Source organism: Amblyraja radiata, chromosome 5 (assembly GCF_010909765.2).
Source record: "Amblyraja radiata isolate CabotCenter1 chromosome 5, sAmbRad1.1.pri, whole genome shotgun sequence".
NCBI lineage: Eukaryota > Metazoa > Chordata > Chondrichthyes > Rajiformes > Rajidae > Amblyraja > Amblyraja radiata.
In genome coordinates this window covers 111,882,754-111,907,905 of record NC_045960.1, presented here as the reverse complement: position 1 = coordinate 111,907,905, position 25,152 = coordinate 111,882,754, and the positions used below count along the sequence as shown (strand labels likewise).

The following is a 25,152-nucleotide window of genomic DNA, read 5'->3' as shown; positions in this document are numbered from 1 at the left end:
TTTGTAGTCTTTTCCTCTCCAGGGCGCTTAAATTTCCGAACCAAGCCACGATGCAACCGGTCAGCATGCTCTCGACTGTGCACCTGTAGAAGTTAGAGAGAGTCTTCCTTGACAATCCGACTCTCCGTAATCTTCTCAGGAAGTAGAGGCGCTGATGAGCTTTTTTGATAATTGCGTTCGTGTTCTCGGACCAGGAAAGATCTTCAGAGATGTGCACCCCCAGGAATTTGAAGTTCTTGACCCTTTCAACCATCGACCCGTTGATATAAATGGGGCTGTGGGTCCCCCTCCTACTCCTTCCAAAGTCCACAATCAGTTCCTTGGTTTTGCTGGTGTTCAGGGCCAGGTTATTGCGCTGGCACCATATGGACAGTTGCTCGATCTCTCTTCTGTACTCTGACTCATCCCCATCAGTGATACGCCCCACAACACACGCACTCTCCTTCTCATTGTCGGTCGACCCTGAGGGGGCCGCCCGACATTCACTGGACAAGGTGAGAGGCGAGAGGCACGGCCGAGAGTCCCCGACCGTGACCCCGACCCCACGCAGCAGCAGCATCTCACTCACTCTCTCACCCACTTAGATTCCGAGATCAGACGGGATCGGGCGTGTTCAGGCTAGTATGGCCGTAGGCAGAGAGTGGCCACACTAAACGTGTATTTAACACACGCACTCTTCTTCTCATTGTCGGTCGACCCTGAGGGGGCCGCCCGACATTCACTGGACAAGGTGAGAGGCGAGAGGCACGGCCGAGAGTCCCCGACCCTGACCCCGACCCCACGCAGCAGCAGCATCTCACTCACTCTCTCACCCACTCACTCACTCACCCACCCAAGCATAAAGCAGAAAAAAACACAAAATCATCGTAACATTGTAGAAAGGAACAAAAAGCCTTTGATGAGGTCCCACACAAGAGATTAGTTTAGTGTGCAAAATTGACTTGGATAGGTGTGTGTGTGTGTGTGTGTGTGTGTGTGTTTGTTTGTTTATTTATTTGTGCACTTGAACGAGAAAGGAAAAGAGCGAGGAGGAGAGTTAAAGAGAGAGAGAGAGAGAGAGTGTGTCCGCCGGTGGTAGTAGGGAGAAAAAAAAGCCTACGACACCTGGTATTCCCAGGCGGTCTCCCATCCAAGTACTAACCAGGCCTGAGCTTGCTTAGCTTCCGAGATCAGACGGGATCGGGCGTGTTCAGGCTAGTATGGCCGTAGGCAGAGAGTAGCCACACTAAACGTGTATTTAACACACGCACTCTCCTTCTCATTGTCGGTCGACCCTGGGGGGCCGCCCGACATTCACTGGACAAGGTAAGAGGCGAGAGGCACGGCCGAGAGTCCCCGACCGTGACCCCGACCCCACGCAGCAGCAGCAGCAGCATCTCACTCACTCTCTCACCCACTTAGATTCCGAGATCAGACGGGATCCGGCGTGTTCAGGCTAGTATGGCCGTAGGCAGAGAGTAGCCACACTAAACGTGTATTTAACAAGTCAAGTCAAGTGAGTTTATTGTCATGTGTCCCTGTATAGGACAATGAAATTCTTGCTTTGCTTAAGCACACAGAAAATAGTAGGCATTTACTACAAAACAGATAAATGTGTCCATATACCATGATATAAATATATACACACATGAATAAATAAACTGGTAGTGCAAATAACAGAAAGTGGTTGCTAATAATCAGAGTTTTGTCCGAGCCAGGTTTAATAACCTGATGGCTGAGGGGAAGTAGCTATTCCTGAACCTGGTTGTTGCAGTCTTCAGGCTCCTGTACCTTCTACCTGAAGGTAGCAGGGAGATCAGTGTGTGGCCAGGATGGTGTGATGATACTGATCTTTGATGATACTGCCAGCCTTTTTGAGGCAGCGACCGCGATAAATCCCCTCGATGGAAGGAAGGTCAGAGCCGATGATGGACTGGGCAGTGTTTACTACTTTTTGTAGTCTTTTCCTCTCCAGGGCGCTTAAATTTCCGAACCAAGCCACGATGCAACCGGTCAGCATGCTCTCGACTGTGCACCTGTAGAAGTTAGAGAGAGTCTTCCTTGACAATCCGACTCTCCGTAATCTTCTCAGGAAGTAGAGGCGCTGATGAGCTTTTTTGATAATTGCGTTCGTGTTCTCGGACCAGGAAAGATCTTCAGAGATGTGCACCCCCAGGAATTTGAAGTTCTTGACCCTTTCAACCATCGACCCGTTGATATAAATGGGGCTGTGGGTCCCCCTCCTACTCCTTCCAAAGTCCACAATCAGTTCCTTGGTTTTGCTGGTGTTCAGGGCCAGGTTATTGCGCTGGCACCATATGGACAGTTGCTCGATCTCTCTTCTGTACTCTGACTCATCCCCATCAGTGATACGCCCCACAACACACGCACTCTCCTTCTCATTGTCGGTCGACCCTGAGGGGGCCGCCCGACATTCACTGGACAAGGTGAGAGGCGAGAGGCACGGCCGAGAGTCCCCGACCGTGACCCCGACCCCACGCAGCAGCAGCATCTCACTCACTCTCTCACCCACTTAGATTCCGAGATCAGACGGGATCGGGCGTGTTCAGGCTAGTATGGCCGTAGGCAGAGAGTGGCCACACTAAACGTGTATTTAACACACGCACTCTTCTTCTCATTGTCGGTCGACCCTGAGGGGGCCGCCCGACATTCACTGGACAAGGTGAGAGGCGAGAGGCACGGCCGAGAGTCCCCGACCCTGACCCCGACCCCACGCAGCAGCAGCATCTCACTCACTCTCTCACCCACTCACTCACTCACCCACCCAAGCATAAAGCAGAAAAAAACACAAAATCATCGTAACATTGTAGAAAGGAACAAAAAGCCTTTGATGAGGTCCCACACAAGAGATTAGTTTAGTGTGCAAAATTGACTTGGATAGGTGTGTGTGTGTGTGTGTGTGTTTGTTTGTTTATTTATTTGTGCACTTGAACGAGAAAGGAAAAGAGCGAGGAGGAGAGTTAAAGAGAGAGAGAGAGAGTGTGTCCGCCGGTGGTAGTAGGGAGAAAAAAAAGCCTACGACACCTGGTATTCCCAGGCGGTCTCCCATCCAAGTACTAACCAGGCCTGAGCTTGCTTAGCTTCCGAGATCAGACGGGATCGGGCGTGTTCAGGCTAGTATGGCCGTAGGCAGAGAGTAGCCACACTAAACGTGTATTTAACACACGCACTCTCCTTCTCATTGTCGGTCGACCCTGGGGGGCCGCCCGACATTCACTGGACAAGGTAAGAGGCGAGAGGCACGGCCGAGAGTCCCCGACCGTGACCCCGACCCCACGCAGCAGCAGCAGCAGCATCTCACTCACTCTCTCACCCACTTAGATTCCGAGATCAGACGGGATCCGGCGTGTTCAGGCTAGTATGGCCGTAGGCAGAGAGTAGCCACACTAAACGTGTATTTAACAAGTCAAGTCAAGTGAGTTTATTGTCATGTGTCCCTGTATAGGACAATGAAATTCTTGCTTTGCTTAAGCACACAGAAAATAGTAGGCATTTACTACAAAACAGATAAATGTGTCCATATACCATGATATAAATATATACACACATGAATAAATAAACTGGTAGTGCAAATAACAGAAAGTGGTTGCTAATAATCAGAGTTTTGTCCGAGCCAGGTTTAATAACCTGATGGCTGAGGGGAAGTAGCTATTCCTGAACCTGGTTGTTGCAGTCTTCAGGCTCCTGTACCTTCTACCTGAAGGTAGCAGGGAGATCAGTGTGTGGCCAGGATGGTGTGGGTCTTTGATGATACTGCCAGCCTTTTTGAGGCAGCGACCGCGATAAATCCCCTCGATGGAAGGAAGGTCAGAGCCGATGATGGACTGGGCAGTGTTTACTACTTTTTGTAGTCTTTTCCTCTCCAGGGCGCTTAAATTTCCGAACCAAGCCACGATGCAACCGGTCAGCATGCTCTCGACTGTGCACCTGTAGAAGTTAGAGAGAGTCTTCCTTGACAATCCGACTCTCCGTAATCTTCTCAGGAAGTAGAGGCGCTGATGAGCTTTTTTGATAATTGCGTTCGTGTTCTCGGACCAGGAAAGATCTTCAGAGATGTGCATCCCCAGGAATTTGAAGTTCTTGACCCTTTCAACCATCGACCCGTTGATATAAATGGGGCTGTGGGTCCCCCTCCTACTCCTTCCAAAGTCCACAATCAGTTCCTTGGTTTTGCTGGTGTTCAGGGCCAGGTTATTGCGCTGGCACCATATGGACAGTTGCTCGATCTCTCTTCTGTACTCTGACTCATCCCCATCAGTGATACGCCCCACAACACACGCACTCTCCTTCTCATTGTCGGTCGACCCTGAGGGGGCCGCCCGACATTCACTGGACAAGGTGAGAGGCGAGAGGCACGGCCGAGAGTCCCCGACCGTGACCCCGACCCCACGCAGCAGCAGCATCTCACTCACTCTCTCACCCACTTAGATTCCGAGATCAGACGGGATCGGGCGTGTTCAGGCTAGTATGGCCGTAGGCAGAGAGTGGCCACACTAAACGTGTATTTAACACACGCACTCTTCTTCTCATTGTCGGTCGACCCTGAGGGGGCCGCCCGACATTCACTGGACAAGGTGAGAGGCGAGAGGCACGGCCGAGAGTCCCCGACCCTGACCCCGACCCCACGCAGCAGCAGCATCTCACTCACTCTCTCACCCACTCACTCACTCACCCACCCAAGCATAAAGCAGAAAAAAACACAAAATCATCGTAACATTGTAGAAAGGAACAAAAAGCCTTTGATGAGGTCCCACACAAGAGATTAGTTTAGTGTGCAAAATTGACTTGGATAGGTGTGTGTGTGTGTGTGTTTGTTTGTTTATTTATTTGTGCACTTGAACGAGAAAGGAAAAGAGCGAGGAGGAGAGTTAAAGAGAGAGAGAGAGAGAGAGAGTGTGTCCGCCGGTGGTGGTAGGGAGAAAAAAAAGCCTACGACACCTGGTATTCCCAGGCGGTCTCCCATCCAAGTACTAACCAGGCCTGAGCTTGCTTAGCTTCCGAGATCAGACGGGATCGGGCGTGTTCAGGCTAGTATGGCCGTAGGCAGAGAGTAGCCACACTAAACGTGTATTTAACACACGCACTCTCCTTCTCATTGTCGGTCGACCCTGGGGGGCCGCCCGACATTCACTGGACAAGGTAAGAGGCGAGAGGCACGGCCGAGAGTCCCCGACCGTGACCCCGACCCCACGCAGCAGCAGCAGCAGCATCTCACTCACTCTCTCACCCACTTAGATTCCGAGATCAGACGGGATCCGGCGTGTTCAGGCTAGTATGGCCGTAGGCAGAGAGTAGCCACACTAAACGTGTATTTAACAAGCTTCCGAGATCAGACGGGATCGGGCGTGTTCAGGCTAGTATGGCCGTAGGCAGAGAGTAGCCACACTAAACGTGTATTTAACAAGTCAAGTCAAGTGAGTTTATTGTCATGTGTCCCTGTATAGGACAATGAAATTCTTGCTTTGCTTAAGCACACAGAAAATAGTAGGCATTTACTACAAAACAGATAAATGTGTCCATATACCATGATATAAATATATACACACATGAATAAATAAACTGGTAGTGCAAATAACAGAAAGTGGTTGCTAATAATCAGAGTTTTGTCCGAGCCAGGTTTAATAACCTGATGGCTGAGGGGAAGTAGCTATTCCTGAACCTGGTTGTTGCAGTCTTCAGGCTCCTGTACCTTTTACCTGAAGGTAGCAGGGAGATCAGTGTGTGGCCAGGATGGTGTGGGTCTTTGATGATACTGCCAGCCTTTTTGAGGCAGCGACCGCGATAAATCCCCTCGATGGAAGGAAGGTCAGAGCCGATGATGGACTGGGCAGTGTTTACTACTTTTTGTAGTCTTTTCCTCTCCAGGGCGCTTAAATTTCCGAACCAAGCCACGATGCAACCGGTCAGCATGCTCTCGACTGTGCACCTGTAGAAGTTAGAGAGAGTCTTCCTTGACAATCCGACTCTCCGTAATCTTCTCAGGAAGTAGAGGCGCTGATGAGCTTTTTTGATAATTGCGTTCGTGTTCTCGGACCAGGAAAGATCTTCAGAGATGTGCATCCCCAGGAATTTGAAGTTCTTGACCCTTTCAAAAAAAAGCCTACGACACCTGGTATTCCCAGGCGGTCTCCCATCCAAGTACTAACCAGGCCTGAGCTTGCTTAGCTTCCGAGATCAGACGGGATCGGGCGTGTTCAGGCTAGTATGGCCGTAGGCAGAGAGTAGCCACACTAAACGTGTATTTAACACACGCACTCTCCTTCTCATTGTCGGTCGACCCCAAGGGGGCTATGGGAACTTCACTCGCCGCTCTCCAGGAACTATAGGGTGATTTCACGAAAGGTCACTGGAGCGTAAATCCCCACTCACGTGACCGAAAATTTTAACTGGGGGACAAGCGTCACTTCCGGTACATGTTAGTGAATGGGAAAACACGCACTTTCACACCCGTGAAAAACATCGAAAACGGCCAGTTTTTGAGCTGCAATTAAGTGAGCCAGTCGGGGTGACCGTGAAGAACAGCTACCTAAATTTACAGTCCCAAAAAAAGATAGAAACTCAGGTAAATACAAGAGGGAGCTGAAGGTGTTAAAACGGCGGAAGTTGATTGCGGACATTTTTCGTGGAGATTTAAAGATCCAAAATATCGGGAATTATCGCGTTTGCTCGCTGCATTTCATCAAAAGTGGCATTATTGGCTTTGTTATCTTTATTCATTTGTTAGATGAAAAGTATTATAAGTTAGAAACCCGTCAGTAAAATTGCAAAATCGCCCATGGTTCTCGGGTGGGTTTTAACATGCAAAATAAAAACGCTTCTGAAGCTCCATTTACCATTTAAATAATCGTAAACTCTCAATGCGTTTGGAAATCAATTTTACTCAGATGCAAGCTTACGATTATTTAAGGAAAAGAGAAAGGAAAAGAGCGAGGAGGAGAGTTAAAGAGAGAGAGTGTGTCCGCCGGTGGTGGGCGGGAGAAAAAAAAGCCTACGACACCTGGTATTCCCAGGCGGTCTCCCATCCAAGTACTAACCAGGCCTGAGCTTGCTTAGCTTCCGAGATCAGACGGGATCGGGCGTGTTCAGGCTAGTATGGCCGTAGGCAGAGAGTAGCCACACTAAACGTGTATTTAACACACTCACTCTCCTTCTCATTGTCGGTCGACCCTGAGGGGGCCGCCCGACATTCACTAGACAAGGTGAGAGGCGAGAGGCACTGCCGAGAGTCCCCGACCGTCACCCCGACCCCACGCAGCAGCAGCATCTCACTCACTCTCTCACCCACTTAGATTCCGAGATCAGACGGGATCGGGCGTGTTCAGGCTAGTATGGCCGTAGGCAGATAGTGGCCACACTAAACGTGTATATGAACACTTTGTCTACTCCACTGCGATATCTCTTCAAGGTATGCCCACTTTGAAGAAGTTCTCCTCCTCTCTCCGGAGACAGTTTCACAACCTCCTCTCTAACTGCACACCTTCTGTGCTCCTCCCACCCTCCCATCCGCCCGCCCTCGGGCTCCTCCTCCTCCCTTTTTCCTTCTTTCTTTCCCCACCCCCCATCAGTCTGAAGAAGGGTTTCGGCACGAAACGTCACCTATTTCCTTCGCTCTATAGATGCTGCTGCACCCGCTGAGTTCCTCCAGCAATTTTGTGTACCTTCGATATTCCAGCATCTGCAGTTCCCTTTTGAACACTTTGTCTACTCCACTGCGATATCTCTTCAAGGTATGCCCACTTTGAAGAAGTTCTCCTCCTCTCTCCGGAGACAGTTTCACAACCTCCTCTCTAACTGCACACCTTCTGTGCTCCTCCCACCCTCCCATCCGCCCGCCCTCGGGCTCCTCCTCCTCCCTTTTTCCTTCTTTCTTTCCCCACCCCCCATCAGTCTGAAGAAGGGTTTCGGCCCGAAACGTCACCTATTTCCTTCGCTCTATAGATGCTGCTGCACCCGCTGAGTTCCTCCAGCAATTTTGTGTACCTTCGATATTCCAGCATCTGCAGTTCCCTTTTGAACACTTTGTCTACTCCACTGCGATATCTCTTCAAGGTATGCCCACTTTGAAGAAGTTCTCCTCCTCTCTCCGGAGACAGTTTCACAACCTCCTCTCTAACTGCACACCTTCTGTGCTCCTCCCCCCCCCCCATCCGCCCGCCCTCGGGCTCCTCCTCCTCCCTTTTTCCTTCCTTCTTTCCCCACCCCCCATCAGTCTGAAGAAGGGTTTCGGCCCGAAACGTCGCCTATTTCCTTCGCTCCATAGATGCTGCTGCACCCGCTGAGTTCCTCCAGCAATTTTGTGTACCCTCTCCTTCTCATTGTCGGTCGACCCTGAGGGGCCGCCCGACATTCACTGGACAAGGTGAGAGGCGAGAGGCACGGCCGAGAGTCCCCGACCCTGACCCCGACCCCACGTAGCAGCAGCATCTCACTCACTCTCTCACCCACTCACTCACCCACCCAAGCATAAAGCAGAAAAAAACACAAAATCATCGTAACATTGTAGAAAGGAACAAAAAGCCTTTAATGAGGTCCCACACAACAGATTAGTTTAGTGTGCAAAATTGACTTGGATAGGTGTGTGTGTGTGTGTGTGTGTTTGTTTGTTTATTTATTTGTGCACTTGAACGAGAAAGGAAAAGAGCGAGGAGGAGAGTTAAAGAGAGAGAGAGAGAGTGTGTCCGCCGGTGGTAGTAGGGAGAAAAAAAAGCCTACGACACCTGGTATTCCCAGGCGGTCTCCCAATTGACTTGGATAGGTGTGTGTGTGTGTGTGTGTGTTTGTTTGTTTATTTATTTGTGCACTTGAACGAGAAAGGAAAAGAGCGAGGAGGAGAGTTAAAGAGAGAGAGAGAGAGTGTGTCCGCCGGTGGTAGTAGGGAGAAAAAAAAGCCTACGACACCTGGTATTCCCAGGCGGTCTCCCATCCAAGTACTAACCAGGCCTGAGCTTGCTTAGCTTCCGAGATCAGACGGGATCGGGCGTGTTCAGGCTAGTATGGCCGTAGGCAGAGAGTAGCCACACTAAACGTGTATTTAACACACGCACTCTCCTTCTCATTGTCGGTCGACCCTGGGGGGCCGCCCGACATTCACTGGACAAGGTAAGAGGCGAGAGGCACTGCCGAGAGTCCCCGACCGTGACCCCGACCCCACGCAGCAGCAGCAGCAGCATCTCACTCACTCTCTCACCCACTTAGATTCCGAGATCAGACGGGATCCGGCGTGTTCAGGCTAGTATGGCCGTAGGCAGAGAGTAGCCACACTAAACGTGTATTTAACAAGTCAAGTCAAGTGAGTTTATTGTCATGTGTCCCTGTATAGGACAATGAAATTCTTGCTTTGCTTAAGCACACAGAAAATAGTAGGCATTTACTACAAAACAGATAAATGTGTCCATATACCATGATATAAATATATACACACATGAATAAATAAACTGGTAGTGCAAATAACAGAAAGTGGTTGCTAATAATCAGAGTTTTGTCCGAGCCAGGTTTAATAACCTGATGGCTGAGGGGAAGTAGCTATTCCTGAACCTGGTTGTTGCAGTCTTCAGGCTCCTGTACCTTCTACCTGAAGGTAGCAGGGAGATCAGTGTGTGGCCAGGATGGTGTGGGTCTTTGATGATACTGCCAGCCTTTTTGAGGCAGCGACCGCGATAAATCCCCTCGATGGAAGGAAGGTCAGAGCCGATGATGGACTGGGCAGTGTTTACTACTTTTTGTAGTCTTTTCCTCTCCAGGGCGCTTAAATTTCCGAACCAAGCCACGATGCAACCGGTCAGCATGCTCTCGACTGTGCACCTGTAGAAGTTAGAGAGAGTCTTCCTTGACAATCCGACTCTCCGTAATCTTCTCAGGAAGTAGAGGCGCTGATGAGCTTTTTTGATAATTGCGTTCGTGTTCTCGGACCAGGAAAGATCTTCAGAGATGTGCATCCCCAGGAATTTGAAGTTCTTGACCCTTTCAACCATCGACCCGTTGATATAAATGGGGCTGTGGGTCCCCCTCCTACTCCTTCCAAAGTCCACAATCAGTTCCTTGGTTTTGCTGGTGTTCAGGGCCAGGTTATTGCGCTGGCACCATATGGACAGTTGCTCGATCTCTCTTCTGTACTCTGACTCATCCCCATCAGTGATACGCCCCACAACACACGCACTCTCCTTCTCATTGTCGGTCGACCCTGAGGGGGCCGCCCGACATTCACTGGACAAGGTGAGAGGCGAGAGGCACGGCCGAGAGTCCCCGACCGTGACCCCGACCCCACGCAGCAGCAGCATCTCACTCACTCTCTCACCCACTTAGATTCCGAGATCAGACGGGATCGGGCGTGTTCAGGCTAGTATGGCCGTAGGCAGAGAGTGGCCACACTAAACGTGTATTTAACACACGCACTCTTCTTCTCATTGTCGGTCGACCCTGAGGGGGCCGCCCGACATTCACTGGACAAGGTGAGAGGCGAGAGGCACGGCCGAGAGTCCCCGACCCTGACCCCGACCCCACGCAGCAGCAGCATCTCACTCACTCTCTCACCCACTCACTCACTCACCCACCCAAGCATAAAGCAGAAAAAAACACAAAATCATCGTAACATTGTAGAAAGGAACAAAAAGCCTTTGATGAGGTCCCACACAAGAGATTAGTTTAGTGTGCAAAATTGACTTGGATAGGTGTGTGTGTGTTTGTTTGTTTATTTATTTGTGCACTTGAACGAGAAAGGAAAAGAGCCAGGAGGAGAGTTAAAGAGAGAGAGAGAGAGAGAGAGAGTGTGTCCGCCGGTGGTGGTAGGGAGAAAAAAAAGCCTACGACACCTGGTATTCCCAGGCGGTCTCCCATCCAAGTACTAACCAGGCCTGAGCTTGCTTAGCTTCCGAGATCAGACGGGATCGGGCGTGTTCAGGCTAGTATGGCCGTAGGCAGAAAGTAGCCACACTAAACGTGTATTTAACACACGCACTCTCCTTCTCATTGTCGGTCGACCCTGGGGGGCCGCCCGACATTCACTGGACAAGGTAAGAGGCGAGAGGCACGGCCGAGAGTCCCCGACCGTGACCCCGACCCCACGCAGCAGCAGCAGCAGCATCTCACTCACTCTCTCACCCACTTAGATTCCGAGATCAGACGGGATCCGGCGTGTTCAGGCTAGTATGGCCGTAGGCAGAGAGTAGCCACACTAAACGTGTATTTAACAAGCTTCCGAGATCAGACGGGATCGGGCGTGTTCAGGCTAGTATGGCCGTAGGCAGAGAGTAGCCACACTAAACGTGTATTTAACAAGTCAAGTCAAGTGAGTTTATTGTCATGTGTCCCTGTATAGGACAATGAAATTCTTGCTTTGCTTAAGCACACAGAAAATAGTAGGCATTTACTACAAAACAGATAAATGTGTCCATATACCATGATATAAATATATACACACATGAATAAATAAACTGGTAGTGCAAATAACAGAAAGTGGTTGCTAATAATCAGAGTTTTGTCCGAGCCAGGTTTAATAACCTGATGGCTGAGGGGAAGTAGCTATTCCTGAACCTGGTTGTTGCAGTCTTCAGGCTCCTGTACCTTTACCTGAAGGTAGCAGGGAGATCAGTGTGTGGCCAGGATGGTGTGGGTCTTTGATGATACTGCCAGCCTTTTTGAGGCAGCGACCGCGATAAATCCCCTCGATGGAAGGAAGGTCAGAGCCGATGATGGACTGGGCAGTGTTTACTACTTTTTGTAGTCTTTTCCTCTCCAGGGCGCTTAAATTTCCGAACCAAGCCACGATGCAACCGGTCAGCATGCTCTCGACTGTGCACCTGTAGAAGTTAGAGAGAGTCTTCCTTGACAATCCGACTCTCCGTAATCTTCTCAGGAAGTAGAGGCGCTGATGAGCTTTTTTGATAATTGCGTTCGTGTTCTCGGACCAGGAAAGATCTTCAGAGATGTGCATCCCCAGGAATTTGAAGTTCTTGACCCTTTCAAAAAAAAGCCTACGACACCTGGTATTCCCAGGCGGTCTCCCATCCAAGTACTAACCAGGCCTGAGCTTGCTTAGCTTCCGAGATCAGACGGGATCGGGCGTGTTCAGGCTAGTATGGCCGTAGGCAGAGAGTAGCCACACTAAACGTGTATTTAACACACGCACTCTCCTTCTCATTGTCGGTCGACCCCAAGGGGGCTATGGGAACTTCACTCGCCGCTCTCCAGGAACTATAGGGTGATTTCACGAAAGGTCACTGGAGCGTAAATCCCCACTCACGTGACCGAAAATTTTAACTGGGGGACAAGCGTCACTTCCGGTACATGTTAGTGAATGGGAAAACACGCACTTTCACACCCGTGAAAAACATCGAAAACGGCCAGTTTTTGAGCTGCAATTAAGTGAGCCAGTCGGGGTGACCGTGAAGAACAGCTACCTAAATTTACAGTCCCAAAAAAAGATAGAAACTCAGGTAAATACAAGAGGGAGCTGAAGGTGTTAAAACGGCGGAAGTTGATTGCGGACATTTTTCGTGGAGATTTAAAGATCCAAAATATCGGGAATTATCGCGTTTGCTCGCTGCATTTCATCAAAAGTGGCATTATTGGCTTTGTTATCTTTATTCATTTGTTAGATGAAAAGTATTATAAGTTAGAAACCCGTCAGTAAAATTGCAAAATCGCCCATGGTTCTCGGGTGGGTTTTAACATGCAAAATAAAAACGCTTCTGAAGCTCCATTTACCATTTAAATAATCGTAAACTCTCAATGCGTTTGGAAATCAATTTTACTCAGATGCAAGCTTACGATTATTTAAGGAAAAGAGAAAGGAAAAGAGCGAGGAGGAGAGTTAAAGAGAGAGAGTGTGTCCGCCGGTGGTGGGCGGGAGAAAAAAAAGCCTACGACACCTGGTATTCCCAGGCGGTCTCCCATCCAAGTACTAACCAGGCCTGAGCTTGCTTAGCTTCCGAGATCAGACGGGATCGGGCGTGTTCAGGCTAGTATGGCCGTAGGCAGAGAGTAGCCACACTAAACGTGTATTTAACACACTCACTCTCCTTCTCATTGTCGGTCGACCCTGAGGGGGCCGCCCGACATTCACTAGACAAGGTGAGAGGCGAGAGGCACTGCCGAGAGTCCCCGACCGTCACCCCGACCCCACGCAGCAGCAGCATCTCACTCACTCTCTCACCCACTTAGATTCCGAGATCAGACGGGATCGGGCGTGTTCAGGCTAGTATGGCCGTAGGCAGATAGTGGCCACACTAAACGTGTATATGAACACTTTGTCTACTCCACTGCGATATCTCTTCAAGGTATGCCCACTTTGAAGAAGTTCTCCTCCTCTCTCCGGAGACAGTTTCACAACCTCCTCTCTAACTGCACACCTTCTGTGCTCCTCCCACCCTCCCATCCGCCCGCCCTCGGGCTCCTCCTCCTCCCTTTTTCCTTCTTTCTTTCCCCACCCCCCATCAGTCTGAAGAAGGGTTTCGGCCCGAAACGTCGCCTATTTCCTTCGCTCCATAGATGCTGCTGCACCCGCTGAGTTCCTCCAGCAATTTTGTGTACCTTCGATATTCCAGCATCTGCAGTTCCCTTTTGAACACTTTGTCTACTCCACTGCGATATCTCTTCAAGGTATGCCTACTTTGAAGAAGTTCTCCTCCTCTCTCCGGAGACAGTTTCACAACCTCCTCTCTAACTGCACACCTTCTGTGCCCATCCGCCCGCCCTCGGGCTCCTCCTCCTCCCTTTTTCCTTCTTTCTTTCCCCACCCCCCATCAGTCTGAAGAAGGGTTTCGGCCCGAAACGTCGCCTATTTCCTTCGCTCCATAGATGCTGCTGCATCCGCTGAGTTCCTCCAGCAATTTTGTGTACCCTCTCCTTCTCATTGTCGGTCGACCCTGAGGGGCCGCCCGACATTCACTGGACAAGGTGAGAGGCGAGAGGCACGGCCGAGAGTCCCCGACCCTGACCCCGACCCCACGTAGCAGCAGCATCTCACTCACTCTCTCACCCACTCACTCACCCACCCAAGCATAAAGCAGAAAAAAACACAAAATCATCGTAACATTGTAGAAAGGAACAAAAAGCCTTTAATGAGGTCCCACACAACAGATTAGTTTAGTGTGCAAAATTGACTTGGATAGGTGTGTGTGTGTGTGTGTGTGTTTGTTTGTTTATTTATTTGTGCACTTGAACGAGAAAGGAAAAGAGCGAGGAGGAGAGTTAAAGAGAGAGAGAGAGAGTGTGTCCGCCGGTGGTAGTAGGGAGAAAAAAAAGCCTACGACACCTGGTATTCCCAGGCGGTCTCCCAATTGACTTGGATAGGTGTGTGTGTGTGTGTGTGTGTTTGTTTGTTTATTTATTTGTGCACTTGAACGAGAAAGGAAAAGAGCGAGGAGGAGAGTTAAAGAGAGAGAGAGAGAGTGTGTCCGCCGGTGGTAGTAGGGAGAAAAAAAAGCCTACGACACCTGGTATTCCCAGGCGGTCTCCCATCCAAGTACTAACCAGGCCTGAGCTTGCTTAGCTTCCGAGATCAGACGGGATCGGGCGTGTTCAGGCTAGTATGGCCGTAGGCAGAGAGTAGCCACACTAAACGTGTATTTAACACACGCACTCTCCTTCTCATTGTCGGTCGACCCTGGGGGGCCGCCCGACATTCACTGGACAAGGTAAGAGGCGAGAGGCACGGCCGAGAGTCCCCGACCGTGACCCCGACCCCACGCAGCAGCAGCAGCAGCAGCATCTCACTCACTCTCTCACCCACTTAGATTCCGAGATCAGACGGGATCCGGCGTGTTCAGGCTAGTATGGCCGTAGGCAGAGAGTAGCCACACTAAACGTGTATTTAACAAGTCAAGTCAAGTGAGTTTATTGTCATGTGTCCCTGTATAGGACAATGAAATTCTTGCTTTGCTTAAGCACACAGAAAATAGTAGGCATTTACTACAAAACAGATAAATGTGTCCATATACCATGATATAAATATATACACACATGAATAAATAAACTGGTAGTGCAAATAACAGAAAGTGGTTGCTAATAATCAGAGTTTTGTCCGAGCCAGGTTTAATAACCTGATGGCTGAGGGGAAGTAGCTATTCCTGAACCTGGTTGTTGCAGTCTTCAGGCTCCTGTACCTTCTACCTGAAGGTAGCAGGGAGATCAGTGTGTGGCCAGGATGGTGTGGGTCTTTGATGATACTGCCAGCCTTTTTGAGGCAGCGACCGCGATAAATCCCCTCGATGGAAGGAAGGTCAGAGCCGATGATGGACTGGGCAGTGTTTACTACTTTTTGTAGTCTTTTCCTCTCCAGGGCGCTTAAATTTCCGAACCAAGCCACGATGCAACCGGTCAGCATGCTCTCGACTGTGCACCTGTAGAAGTTAGAGAGAGTCTTCCTTGACAATCCGACTCTCCGTAATCTTCTCAGGAAGTAGAGGCGCTGATGAGCTTTTTTGATAATTGCGTTCGTGTTCTCGGACCAGGAAAGATCTTCAGAGATGTGCATCCCCAGGAATTTGAAGTTCTTGACCCTTTCAACCATCGACCCGTTGATATAAATGGGGCTGTGGGTCCCCCTCCTACTCCTTCCAAAGTCCACAATCAGTTCCTTGGTTTTGCTGGTGTTCAGGGCCAGGTTATTGCGCTGGCACCATATGGACAGTTGCTCGATCTCTCTTCTGTACTCTGACTCATCCCCATCAGTGATACGCCCCACAACACACGCACTCTCCTTCTCATTGTCGGTCGACCCTGAGGGGGCCGCCCGACATTCACTGGACAAGGTGAGAGGCGAGAGGCACGGCCGAGAGTCCCCGACCGTGACCCCGACCCCACGCAGCAGCAGCATCTCACTCACTCTCTCACCCACTTAGATTCCGAGATCAGACGGGATCGGGCGTGTTCAGGCTAGTATGGCCGTAGGCAGAGAGTGGCCACACTAAACGTGTATTTAACACACGCACTCTTCTTCTCATTGTCGGTCGACCCTGAGGGGGCCGCCCGACATTCACTGGACAAGGTGAGAGGCGAGAGGCACGGCCGAGAGTCCCCGACCCTGACCCCGACCCCACGCAGCAGCAGCATCTCACTCACTCTCTCACCCACTCACTCACTCACCCACCCAAGCATAAAGCAGAAAAAAACACAAAATCATCGTAACATTGTAGAAAGGAACAAAAAGCCTTTGATGAGGTCCCACACAAGAGATTAGTTTAGTGTGCAAAATTGACTTGGATAGGTGTGTGTGTGTTTGTTTGTTTATTTATTTGTGCACTTGAACGAGAAAGGAAAAGAGCCAGGAGGAGAGTTAAAGAGAGAGAGAGAGAGAGAGAGAGTGTGTCCGCCGGTGGTGGTAGGGAGAAAAAATAGCCTACAGCACCCGGTATTCCCAGGCGGTCTCCCATCCAAGTACTAACCGGGCCCGACCCTGCTTAGCTTCCGAGATCAGACGGGATCGGGCGTGTTCAGGCTAGTATGGCCGTAGGCAGAAAGTAGCCACACTAAACGTGTATTTAACACACGCACTCTCCTTCTCATTGTCGGTCGACCCTGGGGGGCCGCCCGACATTCACTGGACAAGGTAAGAGGCGAGAGGCACGGCCGAGAGTCCCCGACCGTGACCCCGACCCCACGCAGCAGCAGCAGCAGCATCTCACTCACTCTCTCACCCACTTAGATTCCGAGATCAGACGGGATCGGGCGTGTTCAGGCTAGTATGGCCGTAGGCAGAGAGTAGCCACACTAAACGTGTATTTAACAAGTCAAGTCAAGTGAGTTTATTGTCATGTGTCCCTGTATAGGACAATGAAATTCTTGCTTTGCTTAAGCACACAGAAAATAGTAGGCATTTACTACAAAACAGATAAATGTGTCCATATACCATGATATAAATATATACACACATGAATAAATAAACTGGTAGTGCAAATAACAGAAAGTGGTTGCTAATAATCAGAGTTTTGTCCGAGCCAGGTTTAATAACCTGATGGCTGAGGGGAAGTAGCTATTCCTGAACCTGGTTGTTGCAGTCTTCAGGCTCCTGTACCTTTTACCTGAAGGTAGCAGGGAGATCAGTGTGTGGCCAGGATGGTGTGGGTCTTTGATGATACTGCCAGCCTTTTTGAGGCAGCGACCGCGATAAATCCCCTCGATGGAAGGAAGGTCAGAGCCGATGATGGACTGGGCAGTGTTTACTACTTTTTGTAGTCTTTTCCTCTCCAGGGCGCTTAAATTTCCGAACCAAGCCACTGATGCAACCGGTCAGCATGCTCTCGACTGTGCACCTGTAGAAGTTAGAGAGAGTCTTCCTTGACAATCCGACTCTCCGTAATCTTCTCAGGAAGTAGAGGCGCTGATGAGCTTTTTTGATAATTGCGTTCGTGTTCTCGGACCAGGAAAGATCTTCAGAGATGTGCATCCCCAGGAATTTGAAGTTCTTGACCCTTTCAAAAAAAAGCCTACGACACCTGGTATTCCCAGGCGGTCTCCCATCCAAGTACTAACCAGGCCTGAGCTTGCTTAGCTTCCGAGATCAGACGGGATCGGGCGTGTTCAGGCTAGTATGGCCGTAGGCAGAGAGTAGCCACACTAAACGTGTATTTAACACACGCACTCTCCTTCTCATTGTCGGTCGACCCCAAGGGGGCTATGGGAACTTCACTCGCCGCTCTCCAGGAACTATAGGGTGATTTCACGAAAGGTCACTGGAGCGTAAATCCCCACTCACGTGACCGAAAATTTTAACTGGGGGACAAGCGTCACTTCCGGTACATGTTAGTGAATGGGAAAACACGCACTTTCACACCCGTGAAAAACATCGAAAACGGCCAGTTTTTGAGCTGCAATTAAGTGAGCCAGTCGGGGTGACCGTGAAGAACAGCTACCTAAATTTACAGTCCCAAAAAAAGATAGAAACTCAGGTAAATACAAGAGGGAGCTGAAGGTGTTAAAACGGCGGAAGTTGATTGCGGACATTTTTCGTGGAGATTTAAAGATCCAAAATATCGGGAATTATCGCGTTTGCTCGCTGCATTTCATCAAAAGTGGCATTATTGGCTTTGTTATCTTTATTCATTTGTTAGATGAAAAGTATTATAAGTTAGAAACCCGTCAGTAAAATTGCAAAATCGCCCATGGTTCTCGGGTGGGTTTTAACATGCAAAATAAAAACGCTTCTGAAGCTCCATTTACCATTTAAATAATCGTAAACTCTCAATGCGTTTGGAAATCAATTTTACTCAGATGCAAGCTTACGATTATTTAAGGAAAAGAGAAAGGAAAAGAGCGAGGAGGAGAGTTAAAGAGAGAGAGTGTGTCCGCCGGTGGTGGGCGGGAGAAAAAAAAAGCCTACGACACCTGGTATTCCCAGGCGGTCTCCCATCCAAGTACTAACCAGGCCTGAGCTTGCTTAGCTTCCGAGATCAGACGGGATCGGGCGTGTTCAGGCTAGTATGGCCGTAGGCAGAGAGTAGCCACACTAAACGTGTATTTAACACACTCACTCTCCTTCTCATTGTCGGTCGACCCTGAGGGGGCCGCCCGACATTCACTAGACAAGGTGAGAGGCGAGAGGCACTGCCGAGAGTCCCCGACCGTCACCCCGACCCCACGCAGCAGCAGCATCTCACTCACTCTCTCACCCACTTAGATTCCGAGATCAGACGGGATCGGGCGTGTTCAGGCTAGTATGGCCGTAGGCAGATAGTGGCCACACTAAACGTGTATATGAACACTTTGTCTACTCCACTGCGATATCTCTTCAAGGTATGCCCACTTTGAAGAAGTTCTCCTCCTCTCTCCGGAGACAGTTTCACAACCTCCTCTCTAACTGCACACCTTCTGTGCTCCTCCCACCCTCCCATCCGCCCGCCCTCGGGCTCCTCCTCCTCCCTTTTTCCTTCTTTCTTTCCCCACCCCCCATCAGTCTGAAGAAGGGTTTCGGCCCGAAACGTCACCTATTTCCTTCGCTCTATAGATGCTGCTGCACCCGCTGAGTTCCTCCAGCAATTTTGTGTACCCTCTCCTTCTCATTGTCGGTCGACCCTGAGGGGGCCGCCCGACATTCACTGGACAAGGTGAGAGGCGAGAGGCACGGCCGAGAGTCCCCGACCCTGACCCCGACCCCACGTAGCAGCAGCATCTCACTCACTCTCTCACCCACTCACTCACCCACCCAAGCATAAAGCAGAAAAAAACACAAAATCATCGTAACATTGTAGAAAGGAACAAAAAGCCTTTAATGAGGTCCCACACAACAGATTAGTTTAGTGTGCAAAATTGACTTGGATAGGTGTGTGTGTGTGTGTGTTTGTTTGTTTATTTATTTGTGCACTTGAACGAGAAAGGAAAAGAGCGAGGAGGAGAGTTAAAGAGAGAGAGAAAGAGAAAGAGAGAGAGAGTGTGTGTCCTGGTGGTGGGAGGGAGAAATAAAAGCCTACGACACCTGGTATTCCCAGGCGGTCTCCCATCCAAGTACTAACCAGGCCTGAGCTTGCTTAGCTTCCGAGATCAGACGGGATCGGGCGTGTTCAGGCTAGTATGGCCGTAGGCAGAGAGTAGCAACACTAAACGTGTATTTAACACACGCACTCTCCTTCTCATTGTCGGTCGACCCTGAGGGGGCCGCCCGACATTCACTGGACAAGGTGAGAGGCGAGAGGCACTGCCGAGAGTCCCCGACCGTGACCCCGACCCCACGCAGCAGCAGCATCTCACTCACTCTCTCACCCACTTAGATTCCGAGATCAGACGGGATCGGGCGTGTTCAGGCTAGTATGGCCGTAGGCAGAGAGTAGCCACACTAAACGTGTATTTAACACACGCACTCTCCTCATTGTCGGTCGACCCTGAGGGGGCTATGGGAACTTCACTCGCCCCGCTCAAGTTCAAGTTCAAGTTCAAGTGAGTTTATTGTCATGTGTCCCTGTATAGGACAATGAAATTCTTGCTTTGCTTAAGCACACAGAAAATAGTAGGCATTTACTACAAAACAGATAAATGTGTCCATATACCATGATATAAATATATACACACATGAATAAATAAACTGATAGTGCAAATAACAGAAAGTGGTTGGTAATAATCAGAGTTTTGTCCGAGCCAGGTTTAATAGCCTGATGGCTGAGGGGAAGTAACTATTCCTGAACCTGGTTGTTGCAGTCTTCAGGCTCCTGTACCTTCTACCTGAAGGTAGCAGGGAGATGAGTGTGTGGCCAGGATGGTGTGGGTCTTTGATGATACTGCCAGCCTTTTTGAGGCAGCGACTGCGATAAATCCCCTCGATGGAAGGAAGGTCAGAGCCGAGATGGACTGGGCAGTGTTTACTACTTTTTGTAGTCTTTTCCTTTCCAGGGCACTCAAATTGCCGAACCAAGCCACGATGCAACCGGTCAGCATGCTCTCGACTGTGCACCTGTAGAAGTTAGAGAGAGTCTTCCTTGACAATCCGACTCTCCGTAATCTTCTCAGGAAGTAGAGGCGCTGATGTGCTTTTTTGATGATTGCATTAGTGTTCTCGGACCAGGAAAGATCTTCAGAGATGTGCACGCCCAGGAATTTGAAGCTCTTGACCCTTTCAACCATCGACCCGTTGATATAAATGGGGCTGTGGGTCCCCCTCCTACTCCTTCCAAAGTCCACAATCAGTTCCTTGGTTTTGCTGGTGTTGAGGGCCAGGTTATTGCGCTGGCACCATATGGACAGTTGCTCGATCTCTCTTCTGTACTCTGACTCATCCCCATCAGTGATACGCCCCACAATAGTGGTGTCGTCAGCGAACTTGATGATGGAGTTCGCACTGTGGTTCGCTACGCAGTCATGGGTATAGAGTGAGTACAGCAGGGGGCTGAGCACGCAGCCTTGAGGTGCTCCTGTGCTGATTGTTATTGAGGCTGACACATTTCCACCAATACGAACAGACTGTGGTCTGTGGACGAGGAAGTCAAGGATCCAGTTGCAGAGGGATGCGCAGAGACCCAGTTCTGCGAGTTTGGTAACCAGTTTGGAGGGGATGATTGTGTTAAATGCCGAGCTGTAATCAATGAATAACAGCCTGACATATGAGTTTTTGTTGTCCAAGTGGTCCAGTGCGGAGTGGAGGGCCAGCGAGATCGCATCCACCGTTGATCTGTTGTGGCGGTACGCGAACTGCAGTGGGTCCAGGTTTTTGTCGATGTAGGAGTTGATTTGCTCCATGATCAACCTCTCAAAGCACTTCATCACCACTGGCGTTAGTGCCACTGGTCGATAGTCATTGAGGCATGTCACCTTACTCTTCTTGGGCACCGGTATAATTGATGCCCTTTTAAAGCAGGTGGGGACCTCAGACCTCAGAAGTGAGAGGTTGAAAATGTCCGTAAAAACTCCCGCCAGTTGGTCCGCACAGGTTTTTAGAACACGACCGGGTATACCATAGGACCAGGTGCTTTTCTGGGGTTCACCCCTCTGAAGGATTTCCTGACATCGGCCTCTGTGACTGAGACTGAAATGCCATCGCAGCGAATGGGGGATCGGGAAGGCACATCAGTATTCTCCCTGTCAAAGCGTGCGTAAAACGCATTGAGCTCGTCAGGGAGTGATGTTACACCGGCATTCGAGCTGCCTCCTGGTTTTGCCTTGTAGGAGGTGATTGCATTCAGACCCTGCCACAGCTGCCGAACATCTGTCTCGTCCTCCAGTTTGGAGCAGAAGTCCCTTTTGGCCTTTTTGATGGCCTTACCAAGGTCGTATCTGGTCTTCATGTAGGCCACTGTATCATCGGAGGTGAATGCCCTGTGTCTGGACTTCAGGAGAGTGCGGATCTCCAGGAACTATACATCAGGAGGTGCAACTCCAGAGCCAATAAGATCATGGGAGACCCCTTCCACCCATGCAACGGACTGTTCCAGCTGCTACGTTCAGGCAAACCCCTCCGTTGCCATGCTGTGAGAATGGAGAGGTTGAGAAGGGGTTTCTTCCCGGAGGCCATTAGGACTGTAAACTCCAATCTCACCAGGGACTAACTTTACTGTACCACTCTACTGCTTTTTGTTTAATTGATGTTTTTTTCCCCTTTTCCTTCCGCCCACCATATTTAATATGTAAAAGAATATGTGATTCTGTTCCATTCTGTTTGTAGTTTGTTTGGTTGTTTGTTTGTTTGTCTTTTTGCACAAAGTCCGCGAGCATTGCCACTTTCATTTCACTGCACATCTCGTATGTGTATGTGACGAATAAACTTGACTTGACTTGGCTCACTCACTCACCCACCCACTCAAGCATAAAGCCAAAAAAAAACACAAAATCATCATAACATTGTAGATTGGAACAAAAAGCCTTTGACGAGGTTCCACGCAACAGATTAGTTTAGTGTGCAAAATTAACTTGGATAGGTGTGTGTGTGTGTGTGTGTTTGTTTGTTTATTTATTTGTGCACTTGAACGAGAAAGGAAAAGATCGAGGAGGAGAGTTAAAGAGAGAGAGAAAGAGAAAAAGTGAGAGAGAGAGAGAGTGTGTCCGCCGGTGGTGGGAGGGAGAAAAAAAAGCCTACGACACCTGGTATTCCCAGGCGGTCTCCCATCCAAGTACTAACCAGGCCTGAGCTTGCTTAGCTTCCGAGATCAGACGGGATCGGGCGTGTTCAGGCTAGTATGGCCGTAGGCAGAGAGTAGCCACACTAAACGTGTATTTAACACACGCACTCTCCTTCTCATTGTCAGTCGACCCCAAGGGGGCTATGGGAACTTCACTCGCCCCGCTCAAGTTCAAGTTCAAGTTCAAGTGAGTTTATTGTCATGTGTCCCTGTATAGGACAATGAAATTCTTGCTTTGCTTAAGCACACAGAAAATAGTAGGCATTTACTACAAAACAGATAAATGTGTCCATATACCATGATATAAATATATACACACATGAATAAATAAACTGATAGTGCAAATAACAGAAAGTGGTTGGTAATAATCAGAGTTTTGTCCGAGCCAGGTTTAATAGCCTGATGGCTGAGGGGAAGTAACTATTCCTGAACCTGGTTGTTGCAGTCTTCAGGCTCCTGTACCTTCTACCTGAAGGTAGCAGGGAGATGAGTGTGTGGCCAGGATGGTGTGGGTCTTTGATGATACTGCCAGCCTTTTTGAGGCAGCGACTGCGATAAATCCCCTCGATGGAAGGAAGGTCAGAGCCGAAGATGGACTGGGCAGTGTTTACTACTTTTTGTAGTCTTTTCCTTTCCAGGGCACTCAAATTGCCGAACCAAGCCACGATGCAACCGGTCAGCATGCTCTCGACTGTGCACCTGTAGAAGTTAGAGAGAGTCTTCCTTGACAATCCGACTCTCCGTAATCTTCTCAGGAAGTAGAGGCGCTGATGTGCTTTTTTGATGATTGCATTAGTGTTCTCGGACCAGGAAAGATCTTCAGAGATGTGCACGCCCAGGAATTTGAAGCTCTTGACCCTTTCAACCATCGACCCGTTGATATAAATGGGGCTGTGGGTCCCCCTCCTACTCCTTCCAAAGTCCACAATCAGTTCCTTGGTTTTGCTGGTGTTGAGGGCCAGGTTATTGCGCTGGCACCATATGGACAGTTGCTCGATCTCTCTTCTGTACTCTGACTCATCCCCATCAGTGATACGCCCCACAATAGTGGTGTCGTCAGCGAACTTGATGATGGAGTTCGCACTGTGGTTCGCTACGCAGTCATGGGTATAGAGTGAGTACAGCAGGGGGCTGAGCACGCAGCCTTGAGGTGCTCCTGTGCTGATTGTTATTGAGGCTGACACATTTCCACCAATACGAACAGACTGTGGTCTGTGGACGAGGAAGTCAAGGATCCAGTTGCAGAGGGATGCGCAGAGACCCAGTTCTGCGAGTTTGGTAACCAGTTTGGAGGGGATGATTGTGTTAAATGCCGAGCTGTAATCAATGAATAACAGCCTGACATATGAGTTTTTGTTGTCCAAGTGGTCCAGTGCGGAGTGGAGGGCCAGCGAGATCGCATCCACCGTTGATCTGTTGTGGCGGTACGCGAACTGCAGTGGGTCCAGGTTTTTGTCGATGTAGGAGTTGATTTGCTCCATGATCAACCTCTCAAAGCACTTCATCACCACCGGCGTTAGTGCCACTGGTCGATAGTCATTGAGGCATGTCACCTTACTCTTCTTGGGCACCGGTATAATTGATGCCCTTTTAAAGCAGGTGGGGACCTCAGACCTCAGAAGTGAGAGGTTGAAAATGTCCGTAAAAACTCCCGCCAGTTGGTCCGCACAGGTTTTTAGAACACGACCGGGTATACCATAGGACCAGGTGCTTTTCTGGGGTTCACCCCTCTGAAGGATTTCCTGACATCGGCCTCTGTGACTGAGACTGAAATGCCATCGCAGCGAATGGGGGATCGGGAAGGCACATCAGTATTCTCCCTGTCAAAGCGTGCGTAAAACGCATTGAGCTCGTCAGGGAGTGATGTTACACCGGCATTCGAGCTGCCTCCTGGTTTTGCCTTGTAGGAGGTGATTGCATTCAGACCCTGCCACAGCTGCCGAACATCTGTCTCGTCCTCCAGTTTGGAGCAGAAGTCCCTTTTGGCCTTTTTGATGGCCTTACCAAGGTCGTATCTGGTCTTCATGTAGGCCACTGTATCATCGGAGGTGAATGCCCTGTGTCTGGACTTCAGGAGAGTGCGGATCTCCAGGAACTATACATCAGGAGGTGCAACTCCAGAGCCAATAAGATCATGGGAGACCCCTTCCACCCATGCAACGGACTGTTCCAGCTGCTACGTTCAGGCAAACCCCTCCGTTGCCATGCTGTGAGAATGGAGAGGTTGAGAAGGGGTTTCTTCCCGGAAGCCATTAGGACTGTAAACTCCAATCTCACCAGGGACTAACTTTACTGTACCACTCTACTGCTTTTTGTTTAATTGATGTTTTTTTCCCCTTTTCCTTCCGCCCACCATATTTAATATGTAAAAGAATATGTGATTCTGTTCCATTCTGTTTGTAGTTTGTTTGGTTGTTTGTTTGTTTGTCTTTTTGCACAAAGTCCGCGAGCATTGCCACTTTCATTTCACTGCACATCTCGTATGTGTATGTGACGAATAAACTTGACTTGACTTGGCTCACTCACTCACCCACCCACTCAAGCATAAAGCCAAAAAAAAACACAAAATCATCATAACATTGTAGATTGGAACAAAAAGCCTTTGACGAGGTTCCAC

At 49.6% G+C, this 25,152-nt stretch overlaps 15 non-coding genes across 15 annotated transcripts; all 15 read right to left on the bottom strand.

The window, feature by feature from the left end:
- Positions 1-1,092: 1,092 nt before the first annotated feature.
- Positions 1,093-1,211, bottom strand: LOC116973943. Its single transcript, XR_004412219.1, has one exon. It is a non-coding gene; the product is annotated as a 5S ribosomal RNA (ribosomal RNA).
- A 1,801-nt stretch (positions 1,212-3,012) lies between these two features.
- Positions 3,013-3,131, bottom strand: LOC116973942. Its single transcript, XR_004412218.1, has one exon. It is a non-coding gene; the product is annotated as a 5S ribosomal RNA (ribosomal RNA).
- Positions 3,132-4,926: 1,795 nt separating this feature from the next.
- On the bottom strand, positions 4,927-5,045 carry LOC116973941. The gene has a single exon (XR_004412217.1). It is a non-coding gene; the product is annotated as a 5S ribosomal RNA (ribosomal RNA).
- A 1,052-nt stretch (positions 5,046-6,097) lies between these two features.
- LOC116973940 lies at positions 6,098-6,216 on the bottom strand. The gene has a single exon (XR_004412216.1). It is a non-coding gene; the product is annotated as a 5S ribosomal RNA (ribosomal RNA).
- Positions 6,217-6,985: 769 nt separating this feature from the next.
- On the bottom strand, positions 6,986-7,104 carry LOC116973939. The gene has a single exon (XR_004412215.1). It is a non-coding gene; the product is annotated as a 5S ribosomal RNA (ribosomal RNA).
- A 1,782-nt stretch (positions 7,105-8,886) lies between these two features.
- Positions 8,887-9,005, bottom strand: LOC116973937. Its single transcript, XR_004412213.1, has one exon. It is a non-coding gene; the product is annotated as a 5S ribosomal RNA (ribosomal RNA).
- A 1,791-nt stretch (positions 9,006-10,796) lies between these two features.
- Positions 10,797-10,915, bottom strand: LOC116973936. The gene has a single exon (XR_004412212.1). It is a non-coding gene; the product is annotated as a 5S ribosomal RNA (ribosomal RNA).
- A 1,051-nt stretch (positions 10,916-11,966) lies between these two features.
- Positions 11,967-12,085, bottom strand: LOC116973935. Its single transcript, XR_004412211.1, has one exon. It is a non-coding gene; the product is annotated as a 5S ribosomal RNA (ribosomal RNA).
- A 769-nt stretch (positions 12,086-12,854) lies between these two features.
- LOC116973934 lies at positions 12,855-12,973 on the bottom strand. The gene has a single exon (XR_004412210.1). It is a non-coding gene; the product is annotated as a 5S ribosomal RNA (ribosomal RNA).
- Positions 12,974-14,420: 1,447 nt separating this feature from the next.
- On the bottom strand, positions 14,421-14,539 carry LOC116973933. Its single transcript, XR_004412209.1, has one exon. It is a non-coding gene; the product is annotated as a 5S ribosomal RNA (ribosomal RNA).
- Positions 14,540-16,333: 1,794 nt separating this feature from the next.
- Positions 16,334-16,452, bottom strand: LOC116973812. Its single transcript, XR_004412131.1, has one exon. It is a non-coding gene; the product is annotated as a 5S ribosomal RNA (ribosomal RNA).
- A 968-nt stretch (positions 16,453-17,420) lies between these two features.
- Positions 17,421-17,539, bottom strand: LOC116973932. Its single transcript, XR_004412208.1, has one exon. It is a non-coding gene; the product is annotated as a 5S ribosomal RNA (ribosomal RNA).
- A 770-nt stretch (positions 17,540-18,309) lies between these two features.
- Positions 18,310-18,428, bottom strand: LOC116973930. Its single transcript, XR_004412207.1, has one exon. It is a non-coding gene; the product is annotated as a 5S ribosomal RNA (ribosomal RNA).
- Positions 18,429-19,396: 968 nt separating this feature from the next.
- LOC116973929 lies at positions 19,397-19,515 on the bottom strand. Its single transcript, XR_004412206.1, has one exon. It is a non-coding gene; the product is annotated as a 5S ribosomal RNA (ribosomal RNA).
- Positions 19,516-22,485: 2,970 nt separating this feature from the next.
- Positions 22,486-22,604, bottom strand: LOC116973928. Its single transcript, XR_004412205.1, has one exon. It is a non-coding gene; the product is annotated as a 5S ribosomal RNA (ribosomal RNA).
- Positions 22,605-25,152: the final 2,548 nt, after the last annotated feature.